The 10014-nt window shown below is 45.4% G+C and overlaps 1 protein-coding gene and 1 pseudogene across 2 annotated transcripts in view; one reads left to right on the forward strand and one right to left on the reverse strand.

Annotated features, from left to right (window-relative positions):
• MTM1 (myotubularin 1) overlaps positions 1–2382 on the reverse strand; it is a 108297-nt gene extending 105915 nt beyond the window's left edge. For both annotated transcript variants that reach the window (XM_027845085.1, XM_027845086.1), the window contains exon 1: positions 2142–2382. The gene's annotated coding sequence lies outside the window, so the exon portion shown is untranslated. The remainder of the gene's footprint in view (positions 1–2141) is intronic.
• A 1546-nt stretch (positions 2383–3928) lies between these two features.
• On the forward strand, positions 3929–8455 carry LOC114030276 (annotated as a pseudogene).
• Positions 8456–10014: the final 1559 nt, after the last annotated feature.

Raw genomic sequence — 10014 nt, forward strand, 5'->3', positions numbered from 1 at the left:
TAAAGACAGGGACTATTTCACTTTTGTCTTTGTGTTTCCAGTAAGTGCTAGTAGGAAGTGCTTAATAAATGCTTTTGGATGATTTGTTCTTTCAGCATCAGGGCCCGGATCCAAACACTCCTGATCCAAGGCTGGCCCTTTATCCAATATGCTACAGTGCTTCTCAACACATTTACACAGAAACAACAACAACAACAAAAAAAGCAATGGGAACCGAGGCTATATTATGGAAGGGATAGTAATCCAAGCCTAGGAAGGTGACGGTCCCAATATACTATGCTATAGTCCCACATCTAGAGCACGGCATTCAGCTAGAGGTACCACATTTTAGAAAGTCAGAGAGCATCCAGAAACGGGCAAGAATAGTGAAGGCCTCAAGAGCACACTACATAAGAACTAGCTGAAGAAACGGCAGATATCTTGCCAGGAGAATGCTTAGAGGGAACGAGATAGCTGTCCTATGGAAAGATAAGACCAGTTTTTCTTGAACAATAAGGGCAGAACATTTGCAGAGTTAGATTCAGGAATGACGCATAAGGAGAAACTTCCTAACAATCAGAACTATCCAAAAGTGGAATGGACTGACTCAAGAGGTAGGAAATGTCTCCTCACTGAAGGTCTTCAAATAAAAGCTAGATGACCAGTTATTGAGGATGTCATGTTAATTTTGGACAAGCTGGTAACTAATGTCCTTTCCAACTGTAGATCTTTCTAATCATGTTTGTTTAGGGATAAATTAAAATAGTTTGGATTTCCTGAGCACACAGCAAATTAAAGACAAGCAATCCAGATTATCCTTGTTATTGTATACTTCTGGCTGCAAATCAAAGTCTAACTGGAGTAAGGAGGGATAGGAGAAAGCAATCATTCTTTCCCTCTCAAATCTCCCCTTAACAATTTCAATGACAATTCATTCTCTCAATGTAAGGGACAAGCTCACCCTTACTCAAAAGCTGTTCTTTTATTTGTAGGTAGGTTAAGTGCAAGCTTCCCAGTTTGTAATTAGGAGAAAGAGGTTTCTCCACATGGACTTGACATTACAGGATCATAGAATTTAGAGCTGGAAGGGCCCTTCGAGATCATTTAGTGAAGTCTAAGACCCCCTCGTTTTATATTTAAAGAAATTAGGATTCACAGAGGGAATTAAGTAGTAAAGCCAGGTTTCAATGAAGGTCTTTGGATTATAAATCCAAGGCTCTTTCCAAGCCATCATATAATGAGCATCTTCAAAAGGAAATCAGAATGAACCTTAAACATTTTTCAATGGGGACATTAAAGGAGAGGACAAACAGCAGTAGCCAATGTCTAGCTTCTCTATTTAGAATACTTAGGAGTTTTTGGAATTCCAGGGACAACTTTCTCTAAAATCTTGCCTAAACGCTAAAGCCTTTCCACAACATGAAAAAGTGGTTTCCTTTTCCATCTTCCTTACCCAAAATTAAATGGGTCTGAGTAGAAAAGCAACAGGTTAGAGAAGTTGTGCTGATCCCCACAGCAATGTAAACTGATTCCAACAATGACCGACCAAGAAATCTACAAACCAAAGTCAAGAAATGCAGTCCTTCCCTTTCACCCTTACCTACTCTCTCTCATGTCTTACTCCTCTGATCTCTATCTAGATAAACCCTCCTTTCCCTTTTCTGAGGACACTGGCTAGGAGGAAAGCTGGACAGGTGTAGTTAGGATAAGAGGAGGGGGTTAGAGGAGCTTGAAGGAAAGGGAGGAGGGAGGAAAAGAGGAGAAGGAAGAAAAGGAGAGGGAGAATAGGAGGAAAAGATGCGAAAGAGGAGAATGAGGAAAAGAAAGGGGAGAAAAGGGGGGAAAGTAAAAGAAGGGGGAAAGTGGGAAAAGGAGGAAAAGCAGGGGAGAAAAAAGGGGAAAGGAATGGGAAAGAGGGAAAGGAATGGGAAAGGGGAGAGAAAGGAAGGAGAGAAAGAAGTATGAAAAAGGAGAGAAAGAAATAGGGAAAAGAAGGGGAAAGAAATGGAGAAAAGGAGGGAAGAGGGGGCAACAGGAGGAAGAGAGGAGAAAAAAAAGAGGGAAGGAAGGTCTTTAAGAGGAGTGAAAGAAGGGGCGAAGCACGTGGGCGCCCAGCTATCCCGCTCACCCCCGGCCTGGGCCTGACAGCGAGCGTTCCGCACCTTGGCGTTAGGCTGCCCGTGCGTGCGTCCGGCCGTCCGTCGGTGGGTCCCGAAAGGGGCAGGTGGGGCCTGTTGGCAGGGAGGCCGAGGAGTCAGGCTGAGGAAGCTCGGGGATCCGCTGCCGCCTCCTCCTTCAACTCCACAGAAAGGAGTGTCCTCGCCTCCCGGGCTGGAGCCAAGGCTACCCCAGCTGCCTGACGCACCTCGGTCCCGGCCACCGCCACCACTGCTGTTGCCAAGGCTGCTCAGCGCCAGGGGCCGCACTCCGCCCCCTCACGACCCCCTTCCCTTTCCTCCTCCCTTTCCCCACCCAGCCAGCCTTCCTCTCCTCCCCTCCCTCTCCTCTCTTCTCCTCCCACGGGCTCGCGAGGGGGGCCCTGTCACGTGACCAGCAAGGAGGGGGGCGGAGGGGGGGAGGAGGTGGGAAGCAGGGGGCGGGTGCTGGGTGGACCAGAACCAAGGGGACAGGAAAGGGTCTCCTCCTTGCCCCGGTCTCTCTTCTCTTACGTGATTGGCTGGGAAAATTACCCCGATGGCTTCTGGGAAATCTCTTCAGCCTTGGAGGGCCTGGGAAGCTCCAAGGGCTGCTGGGAGTTGTAGTGTACAATGTAGCCGGAGTCGGTAACTTCTCTTCACTCTCTCAACTGCACTAGAGGCAGAACGGGGTCTGCTGGGAAATGTAGTTCAGAAAGGTGGGATTTCCTTGTGATTGTTCGTCTTTTCGTTCCAAAGGGAAAAAACCACAATAGAAAATTTCCTCTAGGGTCCTTGTGGCAAATAACCTTCCAGACCGTTTAAAATGGGAAAAAGAGAGTAGAAGATGTATGAAGGTGAGATAAAGAAAAATCAAAAGAAATGTCAATGCCTATGGGCACGATGATTCTATAGGTTACCCACCTGGCCGCCACATTAAGGTTCTTCATGGTTAGAGGTAGCTGACTTTTCCTGCATTCTCTTTAGCGTTAGAGAGTAGCAATGCATCAGAGCAATGCCTCCTTTAATTCTGTTTAAGTTGTGAGCAAATGCCCATTCTGGGTGACTTCCAGACTATGGACATTAAGTGTGCTAGAGCAGTTTAGAATTGCAATCAAAACTTACTAGAATTCACCTGACACACTGAATGATATGTATACAGTGTTACCTTTACACAGCCAAGTTGTTGTGACTTCCTCTTATCTGTCTTAGTTCCTCTGTGTCATTTCATTACCATAGAATGTCAGAACTGGAAGGGGTCTTAGTCCAACTGAGGAGCAGAATGAGGAAGTAGTTTGCTTGAAGTCATATGGCTAGTTAGTTATTGGTATAGTTATGCCTTTAGCCCCTTCCTCCCCCACGCCATAGTTCTTCCCACTACACTACACTAAAATCCCACGATGATAATATGACAGTTGATAACAGGGCATGGCCAGCCAGATTTGAAGTCAGGAAGACCTTCATTCAAGTCCTACCATGGCCTCATACTAGCTGTGTAATCCCAGGGGAAGAACTTTAACCTTTCTCCACAATTTCTTTGGAGGGGGTGGGGGGAAGGGAGAAGAAATGAGGGTAGTGAAAGTGGGTAGAAAGCAGGCCAGGAGTAAGGGAAAATGTCATTCATTTTACTTCCACACCAAGCTTGGACACACGACTACTATCAACAGCCAGTCCTGTTGATATGCCAGACATGAACTCTTGAAAAGAGGTGGAACTGAGGTCAATGGAGCAGGACTGATGCTTGGTAAAATGGCTCCCATCTTAATTTTAGTCTATTTCTTCTGGAGTGAGACCAAACTAGTGTGTGGTCACAAATGACATTTACCCAAAGGGTACGGTTAATAATCCTCATTCTGGAAGCACTTATGAGTACTACAATATGGACAGCAATGAGACAGAGCTGACAAAGATGGGCTTAGTGGGGAGGGCAATATATTCATCCACCTATCCACCAATAAATATCAAGTGCCTACTACCCTCCAGGCACTGTAGTAAGCGCCAGGGATACCAATATAGTTTGGGACCTCAAGTAGCTTACAACTGGGGAGACAACATGATTTTATGGGTATAAAAAAGACATAGACAAATCAAATGCATTGTAATCTTGGAGTGGAAGCCAGCTGGAGCGGGGGTGTAATGGTCTAGGAAAGACCTGTAGTAAGTGATGCTTGGACAGAAACTTGTAGGAAACCAGGGATTCCAGGAGTTTGAGGTGAGGAGGCAGTGAATTCCAGGCATAGGAGACAGTTAATGCAAAAGCACAGAGATGAGATATGAAGCATCCAGACAAGACATCACAATTAGGAGTGCCAGTAAATATAAATGAGATCATACAGTTTCTGTGAATCCCAGAAAATGAAGTTAGGCCAGTGTCCAGCCAAATCTGAGAAGAAAAGACAAGATGTGAAGTCTGAGTAGGGAGAAGTCTGGAGGCATTTTTAGAAGTCTAGGCTGTTCAAAAGGGCATAGGCTATTGGGGAATCCAAGCACAGAAATTGGGGTCAGGGACCAGAGACTCAGACTTCACAGGAGAGCATTGGGGGAAACATAGTCTAAATCAGGGGATTTGTTCTGTGAAGTTTGGATTCAGTCAAAGGGCTGAACTTGAGGACCTAGGGGACCGCATGTGGCCTCAAGGCCAAAGGTTCCCCACCCCTGGTCTAAATGGTCAGTCAAGACTCAGGGGAAAATTAGCAAAGCAATGCGCTGGAATCTGACTATTGATCCTAGAACTGTGACTGGTTGCCCTCTGCTCTAGTTTTAACAGGCCTTAAAGAGCGTCTGTGGCTAGCAGAGGGCAAAGTCCTCTAGTAAACAGCCGCTCTCTTGAAACAGCTGTTGTGCTTATGTTACTAAAGGATGAAGAAGATAGGCTCTTTTCAATGCCTAGAAAGGTATGTTGTAGCATCCTCTTGGATTGAGAGTAGAGAATCAAGTTATATAAATAGAGTTACTATTTTGGGAATGCTGAATAAATTTTAGGTGTATGTCAAATGCAATCATGGAGATAACTTTGCTCAACGATCCTCTGCATATCGCTATCAAGTGAGGTTTAGAATAAGAAGACCTGTTCGCCTAAGGTGTGCCTCAGTGTCATGGAAGGTGTCCTTCATGGATCCCAAATAGAAGAGAAATTCCCTACAGATGATGAGGCCCTTCAGATGCTACTCTGGATTATGTTAAGCCCTAGAATATTACAGAGCTTCCTCAGTGACTAGCCATTGACACTGGGGAAAAAATTTTTTTATAAATTTTAAAATTTATTTTAAACTTAAATACAAAATGAGAAAAGGCAAAATGAACATTGCCATGTACACAGCAGAATATGAGAGGATTCAATGTAAAATAATAATGGGAAAAATCAATGAAAAAGGATCAATGCCCAGATTATAATCTACAGTCAAAAAGAGTGTCTCCTAGACTACTGCAATAGTCTCTTACCTGATTTCCTTGCTTCCAGTCTCTTGCCTCTCTACTTTATCTTCCACACAGCTATCAGACTCATTGTCCTAAGACATGGGTCTGACTATACCAATTCTCTGCTCAAGAGTCTTCTTCAGTGGCCTACTGCTTCTTGGATGAACGAAAAACTCTTTGGCCTCACCTCTACAATCTGGCTCCAACCTACCTTTCCAGTCTTATTTCATATTAGGGGAAGGAAAGGGAATAAGTATTTATATAGTACATACTACGTGCCAGGCACTGTGGTAAACACTTTACAAACATTCCTTTAATCCTTACAACCCTGGAAGGTTGGTGCTATTATCATCCCCATTTTGTAGTTGAAGAAAGTGAAACAAACAGAGGGCAAGTGACTTGCCCAAGGTGACACAGTTTGAGGTCAAATTTGAACTCGGATCTTCCTAACTCTAGATCCAACACTCTATCCACTGCACCACCTAGTTGCCTTACTCTCCTGTGCATATTCTGCTGTACCACCTGGGACCCCAAGAATAAGCTTCCCAGGTTCAAGGTATTCTGTGGGTCCAAATCCATTCGAAACCATTATTGCTCATAAGCACTCACTGATGTGTTTACTTCTTCTCAAGTCAGCCAGGAGACACAATTAGTTCAAAGCAAATGTATTTAATGAAATAGCATAGTAGAAAAATTTGCAAGAGAACATTCCCCCCCCCCCAAGCCTATGGCACATTCTCCCCAAAGTATACATGACAAAACCTTTTAACTCCTGTTGGGAGCAACACCTGGAAATGAGTGTTGGAACAACTAGAAACCAGAGAAGGAAGAACCCGTACCTGGGAGTTTACCTTGCATATGGGGAGCCAGTCTCAGGGATGGATCACACATACAAAATGAGAAAGAATGAATGAAACCCCCAAATTGTGCTGGGCCTTTCATGTTATGGACTTTCCAACACAAGGGTTTCAATAGATAATGAGAGATGGAGGGTCAACTATATGTGCTGAGATTTCCCTGTTCTGGTATTTCCTTTGTGGCTGAAGAGGTAATAAAGTTAATATATATTTTTTTAACAGTGAGTTAGCTGGTTAACTGACTTTAGTGATCTTTTGGGCATTAGGAAATCCCATGAGGCACTTTGGACTGAAATATGGTTAATTGTCAAAAGAGTTTTAAGTCTGTTTGGCGGAGAAAAAGATTACGAGAAAGCTTCCTGGGGGCAGCTAGGTGGCGCAGTGGATAGAGCACCAGCCCTGGATTCAGGAGGATCTGAGTTCAAATCCGGCCTCAGACACATTACACTAGCTGTGTGACCCTGGGCAAGTCACTTAACCCCATTGCCTAAAACAACAAAAAACAAAAACAAAACAAACAAAAAAAAGAAAGAAAGCTTCCTGCTGAAGAATGGCCCATTTATTTAGGAAATGGAGGAATGACATGAGCTCCAAAGCCTCAGTTGCACTTTTATGTAGAAAGACCACCAAACTGAGCAAGAGAAAGCAGAGAGGGTTTGCCATACAAGGATGAACAAATGATCAGGGTCTCACTTTCCCACTCCAACAACTGGTCATTCATTTCAGCTTTGTGTCTTCCTTTAGCAGAGAGTATGCTAGGACCAGAGAGTCCCCTTTGGAGACAAGCTTGGTTTTCCAGGGCTATTTGGGGGTGAGGTGGGGTATCCCAGTACTACCATTCAGGACTGGTGATCAAGTTTGAATCTGGACTGCTATAGAGCAGTCCTACCAAACTTAAATGGAAATGGATCCCTGCAGGCTGCAAGTTGACATAGAAGACCACAAATTAACATTATCTATGTTGTATTATATAATTTCTTTTCTTCAACACTGCCCAATGTCATTAATATGGTTTGCTGGCCTGCAGATGAGAGCAACTTCGGTTGGGCAGGGGTCTGTCATATGTTCCCAAGCTCACTCTCTGGGCCCCTCGGGTCCGCCACTTGCCCAGCATCAAAGTGATCACACTCAGTGTCAACAGTGTTTCCATCCTGGAGCCTATGAGCCACTGCCCGAACCTGAGTGAACGTTATCTGTGGAAAAAGAACATCCCCAGCCTGGACTAGCTCTTCTACCTGAAGAATCTGCCCGGCCTGAAGGTCTTGTGGCTGGTGGAGAACCTCTGCCGTGGCCCTGACCTGGTCATTACAGATGGTGCTTGGCAGCCTGCTTGGTCTGCAGAAGCTGGACAACCAGACTGCTTCGGCCAGGCAGGATTCCAAGAACCATCATCCTGAGCTCTCCTGCGAGCTGAGCACTATTGACTCCTCCACAGACACTGGAGTGACCTGCTCAACAACAACACGAAAGAGACCAACAAAATCTGGGAGCAACTCGGCATGAAGCCCCTTCCCAGGACTGGTTTTCCTCCGCCCCAAGAGCATCAGTCAGTAGCTGAAAGAAGAGGGTGAATGTGTCTGGGAGCACTCTCCCATGTACCCAGTGCGAGGACAGGCCTGTAGGAGCCTCAGAGCTCCCCACTTATCCAGAGGCCAGACTTCTGGCAACACCCTCCCCTGCAAATAGCCTGAATGCTGACCTGATGATTCTGAAGGAACTGGACACAGAGGGCCTGGGAGGTAGCCACAGACTCCAAGTCCTTTGGGAACTGGAGCTTCAGGAGGAGCAGTAGGGCCCTGGCCTACTGTGTCTGCCTGAAAGTTGTCTTGTTGCGCCAGGGAGGGGCTGGGGCTGAATTTGGGCATCCCAGCAATGCCTTCTCCCTTGGACAGATCTGTGCTTGCAAGCCTTTGGTCAAGTATAATGGAGGTTTGGCCTGCGTAGTCAGCCCGCCCAGTCTGCCACATAGCTGCTCGTCACTCAGGTGGCCAGCGTTTGTGGGCTGACCACGCCGTTGACCACCTGACGAGTAGCAGCTGTGCTACTTGTGTTCTTCCGGCCCAATGAGTTTGACACCTCTGATTTAGAGTACTCATGAACTGCTAAGGGAAGCCAGTTCCAGAAGTGATCTGGTCCTTAGAGAAATATCCTGGACAATGAAAAGAGAAGTTCAGGCTGAACTTTCCAGGATCACATGGGACCAGTGAGGACTTCCCAGCCTGGGGCTGCAGGAACCCAAAATCACACGCCCAGTGTGGGCTCACATATGGGCTGACTTCCTAGTGAAGAGGCATGAGGCAAGGAGATTCATTTCATTCCGTCTTATTTGTAGTTAAGGCAGCGGAGCAAGAGTAGAGGTTGATTGAGCTGGGCTCTTCAGTAGAGACCAGACAATTCTGCTCAGGGTGGCCAAGGCACACCCAGGTAGGAAGTCAAGATCAAGGTTCAGGACTACATTCCTACAATTTTTAAGCAGTGAAAGAGAGCAACTTACATGATTAGAGAATCTGGAGCAAGAGAGCAAGGGTTCTCTTTATGACCCTGACACTGGTTCCCTATGACCCACTATAAAGTTTACTTTGCCATAGTCTCTTCCTTTAGTGAATGGAATATGACTATATAATAACAGCTCCCAGAAAGCTTCCCTGAAAATTCTTACTTCTCTCTCTCTCTCTCTCTCTCTCTCTCTGTCTCTTTCTCTGTCTGTCTCTCTCTGTCTCTCTCTGTCTCTCTCTCTCTGTCTGTCTCTGCCTAAAGATTCTAACCCAGCTTCTGTCTCTTAGTCTTTTGCTATCATCAGTACTTTGAGGCTGCCTGGAGCAGTGGAAAGAGCCGTGGGCTAGGAGTTAGGTAGAGCAGCTGGCATAGGATGGTTTGCTCCAATGTGCCAACATTCAGACTCAGGGTGGGGCCACCATTGTCACTCGACCTCCCTTTGCATTCCTCTGTCAGCCTACACCCTGCATGGCACAACCACACCTAGGACCTTCACTCCTAGAGTCTCTTTGTTGTGGCCTCCTCTTTCCCTTCCAAGTCCTTTGAAGTTTCAGTCTAGACTGTCCAAGAGATCAGCTGCCTCTGTCTCCCAGCATAACTTTAGGCCGAGTTGGAATGTCTTTTATGTCCTTACCATGGTCCTAACCCACAACTGAATTTGACCCAGGTGCCAAGATTCCTGATTATGGCTCTAGGTGATGACCCTAGCCTTTATCAGTTAGAATTCATTCTGTTGGGTGGTTTTCAGAAGAAGAAATCTAAGCTATCTATAGTCTTATGAAAAAAATGGTATAAATCACTATTGGTTAGAGAAATGCAAAGTAAAACAATTCTGAAGTACCACCTGACACCTATCAGATTGGCTAACATGACAGAAAACAAAAATGACAAATGTTGGCGGGGATATAGGAAAATAGGGACACTAACGTACTGTTAGTGGAGTTCTGAATACATCCAACCATTGTGGAGAACAATTTGGAATTATGACCAAATAGCTATAAAATTGTGCATACTCTTTGACCCAGCAATAACAATACTAGGTCTGTATCCTAAAGAGATCAAAGGAAAAGGAAAAGGACCCACATGTACAAAAATATTTATAGCAGATCTTTTTGTGGTGGTAAAGAATT

Source organism: Vombatus ursinus, unplaced genomic scaffold, assembly GCF_900497805.2.
Source record: "Vombatus ursinus unplaced genomic scaffold, bare-nosed wombat genome assembly UNPS02014951.1, whole genome shotgun sequence".
NCBI classification, from domain to species: domain Eukaryota; kingdom Metazoa; phylum Chordata; class Mammalia; order Diprotodontia; family Vombatidae; genus Vombatus; species Vombatus ursinus.